This window comes from Pseudorca crassidens, chromosome 9, assembly GCF_039906515.1.
Source record: "Pseudorca crassidens isolate mPseCra1 chromosome 9, mPseCra1.hap1, whole genome shotgun sequence".
NCBI lineage: Eukaryota > Metazoa > Chordata > Mammalia > Artiodactyla > Delphinidae > Pseudorca > Pseudorca crassidens.
Genome location: NC_090304.1, coordinates 60,218,436 through 60,236,036, shown reverse-complemented (window position 1 = coordinate 60,236,036; position 17,601 = coordinate 60,218,436).

Here is a 17,601-nt window from a genome sequence, read left to right as displayed (position 1 = left end):
TAGTATAAAAGTAGTAGTAGTATCTCTTAATCCCATACCCCTATCATGCCCCTCCTCCCTTCCTTTTCCCCACTAGTAACCACTGGTTTGTTTTCTATGCCTGTGAGTCTGTTTCTGTCCTACTATATAGATTTGTTTGTATTATCAATATTTTTTAGATTCCACATTTAAGTGATAGCACACAGTATTAATCTTTGACTTATTTCACTATAATATTCTCTAGGTCCATCCACATTGCAGCAAATGGCAGAATTTCATTCTTTTTTATGGCTGAGTAATATTCCATTGTGTATGTATGTGTATGTGTGTGTGTATATACATATACACATACACACCACATCTTCTTTATCCATTCATCTGTTGATAGACACATGAGTTGCTTCCATATCTTGGCTACTGTAAATAGTGCTGCTATGTATTTTTTTGAATTAGTGTTTTCGTTTTTTCTGGATATATACCTAGAAGTGGAATTGTTGGATCATATGGTAGTTCTATTTTTAGTTTTTTGAGGAACCTCCATACTGTTTTCTGTAGTGGCTGAACCAATTTACATTCCAAACAACAGTGTACAAGGGGTCCCTTTTCTCCACAACATTTTTTTTGCATCTGTTTCCTAAGGCAAAAGAAATAAAAGCAAAAATTAACAAATGGAAAAAAGCTTTTGCACAGCAAAGACAAACATTGACAAAACGAAAAGACAACCTATGGAATGGGAGAATATGTTTGCAAATAATGTGGCAAACAAGGGGTTAATATCCAAAATATCTAAACAGCTCATATAACTCAATATAAAAAAAAACCCAAATAACCCAATTAAAAAATGAGCAGAAGACTGGAATAGACATTTTTCCATAAAAAAGAAAAAATATATATATATACACACACAGATGGCTAACAGGCACATGAAAAGCTAACAGGCACATGAAAAGATGCTCAACATCACTAAGTATTAGAGAAATGCAAATCAAAACAATAATGAGATATCACCTGACAACCTATCAGAATAGCTATCATCAAAAAGTCTACATTTGTTGATTTTTGTTTTTATTTCTACTACTCTGGGAGATGGATTGAAAAAGATTGCTGTGATTTATGTCAAAGAGTGTTCTGCCCATATTTTCCTCTAAGAGTTTTATAGTATCTGGTCTTACATTTAGGTCTTTAATCCATTTTGAGTTTATTTTTGTGTATAGTGTTAAAGAATGTCCTAGTTTCCTAGTACCACTTATTGAAGAGATCCATTTTATAGTGTTCCCTCCTTTGTCATAGATTAATTGACCAAAAGGGTATGCGTTTATTTCTGGGCTTTCTATCCTGTTCCATTGAGCTATATTTCTGTTTTTGTGCCAGTACCATACTGTTTTGATAACTGTAGCTTTGTAGTATAGTCTGAAGTCAGGGAGCCTGATTCCTCCAGCTCTGCTTTTCTTTCTCAAGATTGCTTTGGCTATTTGGGGTCTTTTGTGTCTCCATTCAAATTTTAAGATTTTTTGATCTAGTTCTGTGAAAAATGCCATTGGTAATTTGATAGGGATTGCACTGAATCTGTACATTGCCTTGAGTAGTATAGTCATTTTAACAATATTGATTCTTCCAATCCAAGAACATGGTATATCTTTCCATCTGTTTGTATCATCTTTGATTTCTTTCATCAGCATCTTATGGTTTTCAGAGTACAGGTCTTCTGTCTCTTAGGTAGGTTTATTCCTAGGTATTTTATTCTTTTTGATGCAATGATAAATGAGATTGTTTCTTTAATTTCTCTTTCCAATCTTTAGTTATTAGTGTATAGAAATGCAACAGATTTCTGTGTATTAATTTTGTATCCTGCAACTTTACCAAATTCATTGTTGAGCTCTAGTAGCTTTCTGGTAGCATCCTTAGGATTTTCTAGATATAGTATCACAGCAAAGGAAACCACAAACAAAATGAAAAGACAGCTCACAGAATGGGAGAAAATATTCATAAATATTGCGACTGACAAGGCATTAGTTTCCAAAATTTACAAACAGCTCATGCAGCTCAATATCCAAAAACAAAATAAACAAAAAACAAAACAAAACAAAACAAATCAAAAAATGGGCAGAGACTTCCCTGGCGGTGCATTGGTTAAGAATCTTCCTGCCAATGCAGGGGACACGGGTGTGATCCCTGGTCTGGGAAGATCCCACATGCTGCAGAGCAACTAAGCCCATGTGCCACAACTACTGAGCCTGTGCTCCAGAGCCCATGAACCACAACTCCTGAGCCCGCATGCTGCAACTACTGAAGACTGCACACCTAGAGCCCATTTTCCGCAATGAGAAAAGCAACCTCAATGAGAAGCCCGCGCACTGCAACAAAGAGTAGTCCCTGCTCACCACAACTAGAGAAAGCCCGCGCACAGCAATGAAGACCCAATGCAGCCCAAAATAAATAAAAAATAAAATAAATAAATTAAAAACAAAATAGGCAGAAGATCTAAATAGACATTTCTCCAAAGAAGACATGCAGATGGCCAACAAACATATGAAAAGATACTCAATATCACTAATTATTAGAAAAATGCAAATCCAAATGACAATGACATATCACCTCACACCAGTCAGAATGGCCATAATCAAAAAATCTACAAACAATAAATTATGGAGAGGGTGTGGAAAAAAAAGGAACCCTCCTACACCATTGTTGGGAATGTAAATTGTTCTCCACTGTGGAGAACAGTGTGGAGGTTCCTTAAAAAAACTCAAAATAGAATTACCATATGATCCAGCAGTCTCCATCCTGGGCATATATCTGGAGAACAACATGGTTGAAAAGGATACATACACTCCAGTGTTCATTGCAGCACTGTTTATAATAGCCAAGACATGGAAGCAACCTAAATGTCCATCAACAAATGAATGGATAAAGAAGATGTGGTATGTATATACAATGGAATATTACTCAGCCATGAAAAAGAATGAAATAATGCCATTTGCAGCAACATGGATGGACCTGGAAATTATTATACTAAGTGAAGTAAGTCAGACAGAGATGGACAAATATTATATGATATCACTTATATGTGGAATCTAAAAAACAGAAGATACAAATGAACTTATTTACAAAACAGAAACAGACTCAGGCTTAGAGAATGAACTTATGGTTACCAGGGGGAAGGCTGGGGGAGAGGGGTAGATTGAGAATTTGGGATTGACATGTACATACTGCTATATTTAAAATAGATAACCAACAAGGACCTATTGTAAAAAAAATTAAAAATAAAAAACAGTAAAGGAAAAAAAAGTCTACAAATTTTGGCCAGGGAGAGGTGCTTTATTTATTTATTTGTTTTAAAAATTTATTTTATTGAAGTATAATTGACTTACAATTTTGTGTTAATTTCTACTATACAGAAAAGTGATTCAGTTCAACATACATATACATTATTTTTCATATTCTTTTCCATTATAGTTTATCACAGGATATTGAATATAGTTCCCTGTACTATACAGTAGGACCTTGTTGTTTATCCATTCTGTATATAATAGTTTGCATCTGATAATCCAAAACTCCCAGTCCATCCCTCCCCAACCTCCCCTCCCCCTTGGCAACCACAAGTCTGTTCTCTATGTCTGTGGGTCTATTTCTGTTTTATAAATAAGTTCATTTGTACCATTTTTTAGATTCCACATATAAGTGATATCAAATGATGTTTGTCTTTCTCTTTCTGACTTACTTCACTCTATATGATAATCTCTAGGTCCATCCATGTTCCTGCAATTGGCGTTATTCATGTTTTGTGTGTGTGTGTGTGCCTGAGTAGTATTCCATTGTATATACATACCACATCTTTATCCATTCATCTGCTGATGGACATTTAGGTTGTTTCCATGTCTTGGCCATTGTAAATAGTGCTGCAGTGAACATGGGGTGGATGTATTTTTTCAAATTATAGTTTGTCTGGATATATGCCCAGGAGTGGGATTGCAGTATCATATGTCAATTCTATTTCTAGTTTTTTGAGAAACCTCCATACTGTTTTTCACAGTGCCTGCACCAATTTACATTCCTACCAACAGTGTAGGAGGATTCCCTTTTCTCCACACCCTCTCCAGCATTTATTGTCTGTAGACTTTTAAATTATGGCCATTCTGACCAGTGTGAGGTGGTATCTCATTGTAGTTTTGATTTGCATTTCTCTAATAATTAATGATGTTGAGCATCGTTTCATGTACCTGTTGGCCATCTGTATGTCTTCTTTGGAGAAATGTTTATTTAGGTCTTCTGCCCATTTTTCAATTGGGTTGTTTGTTTTTGGTTTTTTTTTAATTGAGCTGTATGAGCTGTTTGTATATTTTGGAAATTAAGCCCTTGTTCATCGCATCATTTGCAAATATTTACTCCCATTCTGTGGTTGTCTTATCGTGTTGTTTATGGTTTCCTTTGCTATACAAAAGCTTGTACGTTTGATAAGGTCCCATTTGTTTATTTTTGCTTTTATTTCTATTGGCTCGGGAGCCTGACCTAAGAAAACATTGGTACAATTTGTGTCAGAGAATGTTTTGCCTATGTTCTCTCTAAGAGTTTTATGGTGTCATGTCTTTAAGCCATTTTGAGTTTATTTTTGTGTATGGTATGAGGGTTTGTTCTAACTTCACTGATTTACATGCGGCTGTCCAACTTTCAGGGAGAGGTACTTTAAATGGCTTCTTCCTAGTCAAGAAAAGAAGCCAAATGAACTACATAGAAACCGAATGCAGTCTAAACCCTCTTCCAGGAAATTTGTTCAGGAGCTGTCTCTCAGGCACTGACTTACTGTTTTGTACTTGGTCTAACTAACTTGATCTTGATCTGTCTCCTTTGGGATGATAATGTGTTTGAATAATCTGCCTAAGTAGTCATTTTGTTTGTGTGTGCCAATATACTCTCTCGATTTGGCCCCCTTGGGCTCCATGCACTGCAGATCACAGGAGTGTTGCCTCATCTTGTGTATTTATGCTCTCAAATAAACACACACACATATATATATATATATATAACATTTTTCTGGACTGTTTGAGAGCAACTTAGATACATGATGCCCCTTTATCCCTGAATTCTTCAGTATTTCTTAAAAACAAGAATATTTTCCTACATAACCATAGGACAATCATCTAATCAAGAAATTAAAATTAATGCCATAGACTTTATTCAGATGTCAAAAATTACTCCAGTAATATCCTCTATATATGTGTGTGTGTGTGTGTACATTTTTTTCCCTAGTTTAAGATCTAGTTTGGGATTACACATTGCAATTATTTGTCACAATTTTTTAGTTTCCTTTAACCTGGAATCGTTTTTTTATCTTTGTCCTTTTTGACCGTGACATTTTTGAAGAGTACAAGACACTTATTTTGTAGAGTAGCCTTCAGTTTGTGTTTATCTGATGTTTCCTGTGATTAACTGTTAATTTTACATTATCTGGCAGGAATACCACAGAAGTTTTTCCCTCCCTCCTCCCCCTCTTTCTTCTCCTCCTCCTCCTTCCTCTTCTACTAGCATTATAATAGCAGTTACATTGTGTTGATTAGTATGATTGCTGTTGAAATTAACATTGATCACCTATTTATGTGGTGTCTGTTATATTTCTCAATTTTAATTTTGTATTTTCTTCTTTTTGACAATGGTTATCTTATAAGGAGACCCTTTGAGACTATCAATATCTTGTTATTCCTCAAACTCTAATTCACTAGTGTTAGCATCCAGAGATGATTTATAGTGGAATCAGTTATTACTATGATGCTGCTAATTGGTCATTTTCTAATTCCATCATTCTTACCTCAATTAGCATTTGGCATTTTCCTTCTCTCTCATCTATATTTATTCAATTATTTACATCAGTTTGTGCTCTTACATTCTTATTTTATTCCGAAGACTATAATCTCAGATTTGGGATGCTCAGACTGTCACAGATTTGGCCAGGGTGAGGCTTCTCTGTTCTGGCTCTTTTAGAGCCAGAACATTTCTTTTAGATATGTCTCTGTAATTGTTTGAAGACTTTTTTTTTTCCTACAAGATGATCCAGACTTATACTTTTTCAACCTCAGTTCTGGAATTAGCTATTTCTCCAGAAGCCTTGTTTTTTTTTTCTTTTTTGCGGTACGCGGGCCTCTCAATGTTGTGGCCTCTCCCGTTGCGGAGCACAGGCTCCGGACGCGCAGGCTCAGCGGCCATGGCTCACGGGCCCAGATGCTCGGCAGTATGTGGGATCCTCTCAGACCGGGGCACGAACCCGTGTCCCCTGCATCGGCAGGTGGGCTCCCAACCACTGCGCCACCAGGGAAGCCCAGAAGCCTTGATTTTAGTTAATTTTTTAGTAGAGATTTTGGATTAGAAATCATAATTTTGGACCTGGTGGTCTCATTGTTATGTTGTCACTGCTCCCCGTCTCTCTCAACAAACAGAGATAGGCATATAAGTACACACACACACACACACACACATATTTCTATGCATCTATCTATATATCTATTTACCTTTCTATCTGCATTTTAAAAAAATGCCTATACTGGTACCTCCAATTCCAATCCAACACCACAGAATTCATTCTACTCTTCCCCCTTTCACAGTGTAACTCCTTTCCCCAGCAGTAAGAAACCTACAACTATAATTACTCCAAGAAAATTACTTATTTTATGAGTCCTGAATACACAGAAAGTAGTTTCGGAATTGCTTACACATACCACTGAGAAAACCAATTCCACTAAGAAGAGTTCAAATTTTATTTACAGTTCTTTTTGCCTTCAGCCTGAGGATATAATGTCAAAATACCGGGTACAGAAAAGTAATCACTTTTCTTCTTTCTTTACTTTTCTTTATCTTTTTTTACCTTTTTCAATGTGGTTATTGATTTAAAGTATATAAGGCTTATGTTTGTAAGATATTCTAATATTTATCCCATCTTTGATTTAATTAATTGATTGAATAATTGATTGGACTATGGGAAATCTTAGCATAGTTCCAAAAGTCAGAAGTATACATTGAGGTATACTCAGAGCTGTGTCACTGTTCTGCCCTATATCCCTTACCCTTTTCATCCTGTTCCTAACATACCTCCTGTAAGTAACCAATCTCATTAGTTTCTGGCTTATCTTTTCTGTATTTATTTTCTATAAATGAGCAGATACATGTCGAAGTCATTTTGACTGCACATTTGACACTGTTATTTCCAGATCTTTCTTCTCTAAGGACATATGATTCTGTAGAATTAGTATAGCATTTTGCTCATGTGTGAATTCACTGTGATTTACATAACCTCTTCTTGAGCTATAAGCTCTTAATATATAATTAATTCACAAATCAGCACACTTTATATATATGTGTGTGTATATTATATATATGCTGGGGTCATGATTATTCTTGCTTATCTGTATGCTTTCTCCCTCATTTATTGTATTATTTCTGCCTCATTTTCTAAGCTGCTTTGTTTGCTTTTACTTCTCTGTGATTGGCATTAGAGCTTGTGTATATTAATTGCAGAGTGCTTTCAGAATTACTGACTCATTATAATTTTTAATGCTATTTTAAAGTTTAGAAGATATCTGCCTCAATCACAGAAACTGGTATTTCTATTGTACTTTTTTCTGTTCTCATTTGGAATTGTACTAATCCAGAAAATGTACCCAATTTAGGAATGGCTACTCTTCGCAAATGTCCTCGATGTCTTTGATTGCCTTCTGCAAAATGCCTACTACTTTGAGGAAGATTCGAATGGAGGGAGAATAAACTGATAACTGACAGAGCTTTAGGCTTTTTGTCTGGAATTTGTTTCCCAAGAATGTTTTTAAGCTTGTGTGGACTTTTAAAATGAGTAAACTGAGGCTCAGAGAGGAGGGATATTTCTTCTGAGATGTTTGTCTTTGTTTGCCAGTTGCCGTTATCCTTGGATGGCATGAATGACATGAACATGGGGTATAAAATAAGAGGCAGGGAAGAGGGCAGATAGATTTCCTCCTAGGTCATTTAGTTCAGTTTCCTAGGGCAGGAAAGAAGGAGCTAGAATGGAGTTGAGGGTGAGTACTGACAGAGCGTCTGCTGAATTACTTGACTCTGTGCTGTTTTACACTGTCACTAATTTGTACATCACTGTTCCCTTTATCCAGAGCGCTCCCTTCTTGCAGCTGCCTGACAAATTGTGATGTATCTCCCCAAAACTTGCTAAGACCTCATCTACAATCTCAAACTGTGGCAGATTCCTTCATAGCAGTAAATAAGTCCTTCTTTAATAACATGTGAGATAAAATCTATTACTGTTTTCTATTAGCACATGTGGGCAGTATGACTCAGAAAAGTTTATGACCTCTTTGGTCTACAAAACTTTATAATAGCTTGGCCAAGATTCACACCGTCACCTTTCTGATTTCTCTTTTCTGATTCGGCTTCACACCAATCAGGACATCTCTATTACTGCATGGATCACATTGCATTTCAATTATGCGATTTCCCTTCCATCTTCTGTATTATTCTATAAGCTCCTAGATAGTCAAAACCTTGTTTGTGTTTAATAACGTTTCAAACTGAGCAGTGTTTCTGAAGCTCCTGGAAGGCTAAGGTGTATGAGAGGGTGAAACTACTGACAGTGGTTAGCTTTACAACATTTTAGAAACCATTGCTTTCCTATTATGTTTTCTAAAATCGGAATGCTTGTTTTTCTTTTGTTAATTTCTCCAAAAGCCAAGTAAAAACTATTTACAGAGATTGCAGGAACTCAGTACAAAATTCTCACAACTCTGCATTTGCCTCCTGGGTTTGATTATGTGGGTGCAACACCTTTATTCTGTCAATCACATTCACCCAGCAGACTGACCATAAGTGGTTTTTTCTTTTTAGATTGAAGGAGAGCATTTTATTTTGCCCTCTAATATGTGTACCTGTGCGTGTGCGTGTGTGTGTGTGTGTGTGTGTGTTTTCTCTCAAACTGACCATGGGATGCTAATAGTCTTTGCATCTGATCTTTTACCTGCTGTGCAAAACTTAGGAACAGCTTGATGGATCCACTCACCAACTACATGCCCTCATTAATTATGGTAATTTTGTAGATTATGAGATGCCCCATGATACCTAGTAATTTATTAAGGGGAAATTCTGTGCACATCTTCTTGGTTAATTTGGAAATGGAGACCACATAATTCATGTGGACTTCATTAGGACTGAGACAATGAAAAAGGAGGTAATAAGCAAGAAATATGTTAATGCAGTGAAAAGAGCACTGGAATGTGGTGAAAGGAACTGTATTTCAGCCTATGTTTTTGTGCTTACCTGCTAGGTAACCTTGACCAGCTGCTACAACCCATCCTATATAATATTTCTTACCTGCAAAATAGATATAAAAACCTCTACTTTTCCTTCCCCTGAGAAATTATGTAAATGTCAAATGAAGTAATATCCAGCAATTTATCATTCATTCACTTATTCATTCTTTCATTTATCTTATACACATTTATTGAATATTTGCTAAATTCTAGGGCTACTAAAATTCATCAAAGGCCCCTGATCTCAAAGTGGGGGAGAAAAATACAAGTAACAGTAATGTAATAACTGTTTAGACAATTCTCTGTGCATAAGCACTTTTTAAATTTTACTGACAAAGAAATAGAAGTGGTCCCTCCTTTCTTAAGGAATAACATCACCATTCATTCTGTCCTAAAAGATGGAAAACTTGAGGGTCATCTTACTATCCCCTCTTCCTTGTCACCTTTCACACCGTCAAATAAGGAGTCCTGTTGAGTCTTCCTCCTTAATCATTTAAAATATATCAGTTTATCTCCACCCCGTGTCTACACTACAGGTGCTCCCTCTCACCTGGATTACCACAAAATTCTCTTTACTGACCTGTCTGCTTTCTGTCTATTCCCACTACTCCATTTTTCTTGTGGAGCCTTGATGGCCTTTCTTTTTTTTTTTTTTTTTTGGTACGCAGGCCTCTCACCGCTATTGCCTCTCCCGTTGCGGAGCACAGGCTCCGGACGCGCAGGCCCAGCGGCCAGGGCTCACGGGCCCAGCTGCTCCGCGGCATGTGGGATCTTCCCGGACCGGGGCACAAACCCGTGTTCCCTGCATCGGCAGGCGGACTCTCAACCACTGCGCCACCAGGGAAGCCCGATGGCCTTTCTAGAAACAAGTTTTTATCACTTTCCTGCAAAAATCCTTCAAAGAGTTGTATTTTGTCTTTAGAATAAAATCTAAGCTCCTTTATAGGAATTAAAATCTTTTTCATGTCTTTTCTATCTGCTGTTAGAGTACCCTGTATTTCCTCATCTATTTTTACTGTTTCATCCCCCAAATAGTATGTAGACTCTCTGAGGGATCATGGTTGTATTTTTATTGTTATATTTCTGACAGCTAGCCTGTTTTTGTCCTGTAGTAGGTACTCAATAAGTCCTTATTGCAACAATGGGTTTCCCTCCCTTTTTTTTGAGGGGGGGGGGTAGAACTTCTCCAAAGGTGTGTTGAATTAGAGTGATTTCCTAGGCTGCCACCACCCTATTATATCTCTGTTGGTGATTGGAATGGAATTTAACCCATGGAAAGAATAACAGGGCTCAATTACATGTTATTTTAAATCACTGATACTTTCAGGTGCATAATCTGTGTGTTGCTATCATACCAACAGGAGATTAGACATGTTTTATTTACCTCATATGACAGTGGGGAGCTTAGAGAAGGTTAATTAGTGAAAGTACGTTAACATTCAAGGGCTCTAAAGTATTAAGGCGTTATTAAAATTATTGTTAATTATGATTACTCATATGATATGTTAGAAATATGACTAAAATGTGACCCACAGAATTTGTTCATGTAGTCATCACTGTTGATTTTAAACTGCTGTTTTCATCCATATCCATACTGTCTCTTCATTCTGATGGTTTTAATTTCCCCAATATTCCTCTAATATATGTAATATATGTAAAAATATACACTGCTAATCTAAACAAGGACATGATGAGTCAGGACATACAATAACTTTGATTCTTTTAAGCTGTTGCTGTGTAATGTATTTTACAAATTAATAGCACCTACCACCACATGCTAAGCCAGCTGCCCTACGCCAATAAAGATCAAGTTAAGAAAATTGAGGAGAATGATTAAACTGCTGAAATATACAAGGACAATATTACTACACTGTTATTGTGCTGGCATTAAATGAACTGCAGCTATTTTCAATGTCCAGAACTGTTTGGCATTCAGTCATTTGTAAACCATTCTAAATGTTTAAGCATTTCTTTTGCTAACAGGGCAATACAGGTGAGGGAAGCTTTAGTGTTTTCCTTCCCTTTTTTTTTTTTTTTTACTTTTTAAAGCCAATACCTGTTCTTAGGATCCTTTCTTAGTAACTCCCTTCCTCTTGTAAACTTTCTACCTAAGACTGATTTAAGAGTCTTTCTCTGTCCTTTCATTTACCCTGTGCACTTTGTTACCATAAGGCTTGCTGCATTTGTGGAATTATTTATTTAGCTGCCACTCTTTATCACTAGAACGTTAGTTCCTTGAGGGTAGACAGTGTATCTTTATTCAGTTTATTTATGAATAATAAATGATGTTTGCTCAGTGAAAGTCTCAAGATTTGGGGCATGGAGAGTGATACAGAAGCAGAGTATCATTCGAGGGACCCTACAAAATCTAAACAAAACACATCTAATTGTCTACTTCCTGCCAACATTATTTGACAGATAAATGATACATTGATTATTAAAATAGACTCAATCCAGACTTAATCATCTTTCCAAGTTGATGCTTATCTTTTGAAGAAGTTACATTTTATGTCATATTGCTTTTGTGTCAATATCAATAGACAAAAACACAAAGTTGTTTTTAAAAAAATAAATAGGAAGTTCCTACAATATGACTGGATTTTTCTGTAAACTGAATTAAAGGGTAGAGCTGAAGTTAGAAGACATTTCAATATAATAATTTAATATAGAAAGTAGGTAAAAACAATCATATTAGAAAGAGCATAGGCTGTAGTCTCACAGCTCTAAACTGTAGCTTGTAAAATGAGATGTCTGGTTTCAAATCATGATTTGGCTACTCACTAGCTGTGCAATCTGGAGACAATAAATGAGTCTCTCTGAGGGGATGAGAATGATAATCTTCAGGCCAATTTGCAAATAAAAATAAAGAACAATTAAGAAAATAATATCTAGCATTTTTATGCTCTTATAATTTGTCAGAGACTGGGCAACATTTCTTACATGATTTTAATCTTCACAACAATCTCATGAATTTGGTATTATTCACATTTTAAAGATAAATAAAGAGATTTAGAATGGTTAAGTGACTTACCCAGATGTGAACTGCAAGTACGTGGCGGAGTCAGGATGAGAGCTTAGGGCTGTGTGGCTTCATAATTGGTAGCTCTGACCAACATGTCATGTGGATAAACTACATTGTAGACTATCAAAAAATGATGCCCAGTGTTATTATTATACATTTATAGCTGCTGAAAATGAAACAGGCACTATCTGGCCTTCCCTTTAGCCATAGCCACTACTTATGTCTTTTTAGTAAAAAATCCACTATCTCATATGAACTTTTTTCATCAATTGGTGAGATGCATGGATGAAGAATGATGTCATTATAAAGATACTGGAGTGAAATCAGAGGTTACAGAGGTTTTGGCTGACTCTACCAAAAATGCCTGAATTCTTAGTGAGTCTAGTGACTCAAAGCCCAAAATCTCAGGTAGAAAACACCTTGCATTGAAATATCTAGTCCATCGGTTTGGGAATATTCATGTCTGGATGTTTTGAGGCATAGAATCATTTGTCCTTCTTTTCAACCACATTTTACATGCGGAAACATAAGCTGTTTTTGTTTACAGAATTCAGATTTCTGATGACACCTGACTGATTAGTCAAGGTGGATGACATTGAAATTGATCAATGTCCAATGAGTTATTAAAAATTGAGCAATGACTGGTGGCAGCAAGGGCAAATACAATTTACACTTAAGATATCTGAATTATAAATGCAATTGCATTGACTTGAAGTAATTCCTTAAGTTCTTGGGAGGAGTGTTAAAGGACGTGTTAAGGATTAGGGTAAGCCTATAAAGGTTTACAAACATGTGAGTTTGAGGGATCTCAGAAATATTCCAGAATTTATTCAAGGAGTTTGCATTTTTTGCACTTGAGTAACTCAGAAACTCTCAAATCAATTGTGAAACCCAAGTAGAGCAGGACTTTCAAACAAGTTAAATCATGGCTTGTCATTTTTTACTGATTGAATTCAACTCTTGGGGCATGGATAAACACATGAGCACTAGTCTAAAAGAGAGGAGATATTGGTTTAATTTTATGACCTACCTATATGTCCGTGACTTTGGGCAAGTTAATTTGCTTTTCTAGATACTAGTCCTTTCTGAAGAGTGAGGTTATTGTCTGGATATTCAGGATCCTTTATCTGTAGCAAAGTCTGAAATTCTTTCAACTCTGGTAGGAATGTTGGAAACGAACTTTCATCTCTTGTTTCCAGAAAAGTACATCCTATGATGTCCAGGGTAGAACTGGGCTCAATGTTAAGTAGACCTTAAATTAGTCTACTATGAGGAACACTTTGAAAGCTTAAATTGTTTAGCCAAACATATTGTACATAATGGGAGATCCCCTTTATGACAGGAGAGACATAATGAATGCAAATTGAACTGAATAAATGAATAGCGAATGAAGTCAGTTAATTATATCACATTCTGGGTATTCCCAGAACAATCCATTGAAAGAGAGAAACAATTGGACGGTTCCATATTGCACACCAACGATGCACGGTAGATTTTTATTACTCCACTTTATAAATAAAGACCCCAATGGTCAGAGATTCAGTTATATTTTGGCAGCTTGTAACTCTTGAGACAAAGACTTAGTCTTCTGAAACCAATTCCAGTACCTTTTTCTAATATACTATACTGTACCTTTATCTACTATTTCTATTATCTTTTAAATATTTAAAGAGCTTCCTGGCATATTCTAACCACTTCAGAATTAAAATACTTATTAGTTCACTGAAGTATACTGATAAAGTCATTCCTTATAGTTACTTTATAATCTAAAGAGAATCTTAAAAAAATATTTCCCACATCTATTTCTCTGATGGTCATTGAGGAGGTAATAAATAAATGAGAGAAAATTATAAAAAGTGACTTGCATTTTGAGGAATAAGGGACAGTATATGGTTCCTCTATCTATAAACACAAAAAGAAATCTGAATCTCATAAAAAATCAGTTTGTAACCTCATTCTTTGTCATATGGCAATGTTAACCACAGTCTTTTGGGCTATCCATGCTTGGCCAAACTTCCCAAGATCTCCTTCTTACTTCCTAAATAGTTTCTTGAAAAGGGTAAAGTTCTTTAGTTAGATGAACTACAGCTTAATTCCTGTCTTGACTCTACAGATGTAATTAAATATCAAAAATCTCTGCATACTGGCTCCAATACCTACTTGATGATCTGGGAGGTATTGCTTAACCTCTTATCTGTGAAGTGAGGGGGGAAATATATCAAAACAGGTATTGGGTACATTCAGTAATTCAAGTCTTTGGACATACTATCTAAAATTTTTAACTTCACTGAGGATCAGCTCTCTCATCCATAAAATAAGAGTGATTACTGTATAATAGGCAACTGTAAAGGTTTAAAGTGATAATTAATATACAACACCTAATACATAAGAGGCCTCCAATTATGATATTATTGTCATATTCTCAATTGTCAGTCCCCAACCAGGGGTGTGTATGAAAAAATCACCTGTAGTGACTGGGCACTTGCCCAGATGATACCTGATTGACAGACTCAGAATCTCTGTGGAGTGTATTCAGGATAGTTATATTTTTTAAGCTAAACAAATAATTATCATTACAACTCTGGTTAGAAATGAGCAGTGGTCTAATTTTCTGGATCATACCTTTTCTCTTCCTTTTCCTACATTCACTCATTTTAGATTAGAGATTGTTCCAATATAGTCCTGAGGTATTTATACTCTCTTGAATTTGGCCAATATAGCCGCCACCTATGTCTGTATTTAATAAAAAGAGCAATTAGATTTATCTGGATTTTGGAGAGCCCTTTCATTTTATGTGCATGGATCTTTGTTAAGACAAGTTTTATTTTATTATGTTTTTAACTTTTGTTTCTGTTATAATTATTCTGGTTTCTACTTGAGAAAAAAAAATAAATCTTATGTTGGATTTTCATTTTCAAATTTTTCATTGTTCTTTTTTAAAAATTTTTATTGGAGTATAGTTGATGTACAGTGTTGTGTTAGTTTCTGCTGTAGAGCAAAGGGAATCAGTTATACATATACATATATCCACTCTTTTTTAGATTCTTTTCCCATATAGGCTGTTACATAGTATTGAGTAGAGTTCCCTGTGCTATACAGTAGGTCCTTATTAGTTATCTATTTTATATATAGTAGTGTGTATATGTCAATCCCAATCTTCCAATTTATCCCCCCCTTTACCCCCAGTAACCATAAGTTTGTTTTCTACATCTGTGACTATTTCTGTTTTGTAAATAAGTTCATTTGTACCATTTTTTTAGATTCCACATATAAGTGATATCATATGATATTTGATTTTCTCTGACTTAAGAAGTCTAATTTCTGTAATTCAATCTGGCCTTACATTTAGGCCTTTAATCCATTTTGAGTTTATTTTTGTGTATGGTGTTAGGGAGTGTTCTAATCAAAACAGTATGGTACTGGCATAAAAACAGAAATATAGATCAAAGGAATAGGATAGAAAGTCCAGAGATAAACCCACACACCTATGGTCACGTAAACTATAATAAAGGAGGTAAGAATATACAATGGAGGAAGGACAGTCTCTTCAATAAGTGGTGCTGGGACAACTGGACAGCTACATTGTTCTTTTTATTTTCATACTCTTAATATTTATAATAAACTCAGAAACTGATTAAATCTGTCCTCCACATTCTGATTTAATTTCCAACTCAATTACCTTTGATATTTACTACCTTTAATGCAGATTTTCATTTTGATATTTGAATTTGACTTTTAAAAATTTCCTATTCATCCTTTTAATCTCTTCATCTTCCCTTTCACTTCAAGCTGCTGACTTTTTTTTATTCAGCCTTTTATTTGCTTATGAATTTGTACATGTTCTAGTTGTTGTAATAAATAACTTTCAATGATTTGTTTTTCATCTGCACTTGTGGGATATTTGCTTTCTCTTTATTTCCTTTTTTCCCCCATTAGTTACATGTAACTCAAGAGCAAGCAAATACGTACAGTCCCAAGTAGATACCCCTATAGATCTAGATTTGGCAAATCATGAACCTTTTAAGTTGCCCTTGCCCCCATGTTTGTCTTGATCACATCCCATTCTCAAGTATAAAGATGAATGATAGGTTAAGACATAGGGCTTCTAGCACAAGTGTAATGCCTTCTATATGGAAGAGCTTTAAGTTGTCAAGTAGTGTGAGTTGAAAGAAATAATTAACAATAACCTCTAGTGTGATGCCTCTAGCATTAACTCTCAATCTGAGATTTCTCTACTAAGTTGAGGGCAGAGGTGTGGAAAAGATTTAACAATCAGTTATCTCTTTGAAAGTTAGTTCTGGAAGATAACTCTTCTATGAATATGTAAACAGTAAAAATTTAGACTTTCATTGCTATCTTTGTTGCTTTTTCAATTATAATTGTCTTCCTTTATGATTATTATAAATAAGTAGATTACCCTTCAAAAATAATGTAAATAGTGTTGACAAGACTTATCTAAAGTTGTTTTCCCTCAAGCAGAATGCTGTACCATATGTTTCAGAGATAATAGCAATTGAAATGTACACAAGTTAATTGACTATGGCCTTTGTCCTCATGGCTAAGTTGCAGACACACAGATGAGACATAGCTCTCAGTAATGCCTAAACTCATATAATTAGTCCACCTTAAACTATAGTGCCTATTCCCTTAAGATCCTTAAGAGAGATACTTGGCAAGAATCCTTTGATATCAAATCTATATTTATATCCTATAGTTCCAATCTCTTATGCTCTCTTGTGCAAAAGAGGAAGCAGAGATAAGTTTTTTTTTAAATCCTCCTAGATGTAGATTTCAACAGTCTTTATTACCTAAGTCTTATCACAAAACATTCATCTTTTTGTCAGTTAGAGCTTAATCAGTCACAGTCTTGAGAAATGGCCATTTTTTTCCTAGCTACTTTAAAAATCTAGGAAATCTCTGAATTATATGTAGTGTGATATAGTAGAAAGACCTCAGACTTTCGAACCAATCAGACTATGTTAAAATAGGTTCATATAACACTTCTGCTATTTATTAGCTCTGATGTCTTGGTCAAATGATGGAACATCTCTGAGACTCAGTTACTTTGTCTCATATAAGAAGGAGGACAAGGAGAAGGAAAAAGAGGGAGAGAAAAAGGAGAAAGAAAGTGAGAAAGAGGAGGAAGGAGGAGGTAGGAGGGAAAGAGAAAGAGAAATAATTCAAATTTCAGGATAGTGATCACTGGAAATTGTATGTGTAAAGAGATTGGCACATAGTAGGCTCTTATTTTATTAAAGCAACTTCTAGTATTTCAAAGAAGGACAAATAAGCCACGTCTTTCTCTATGATTCTTAAGGCAACATA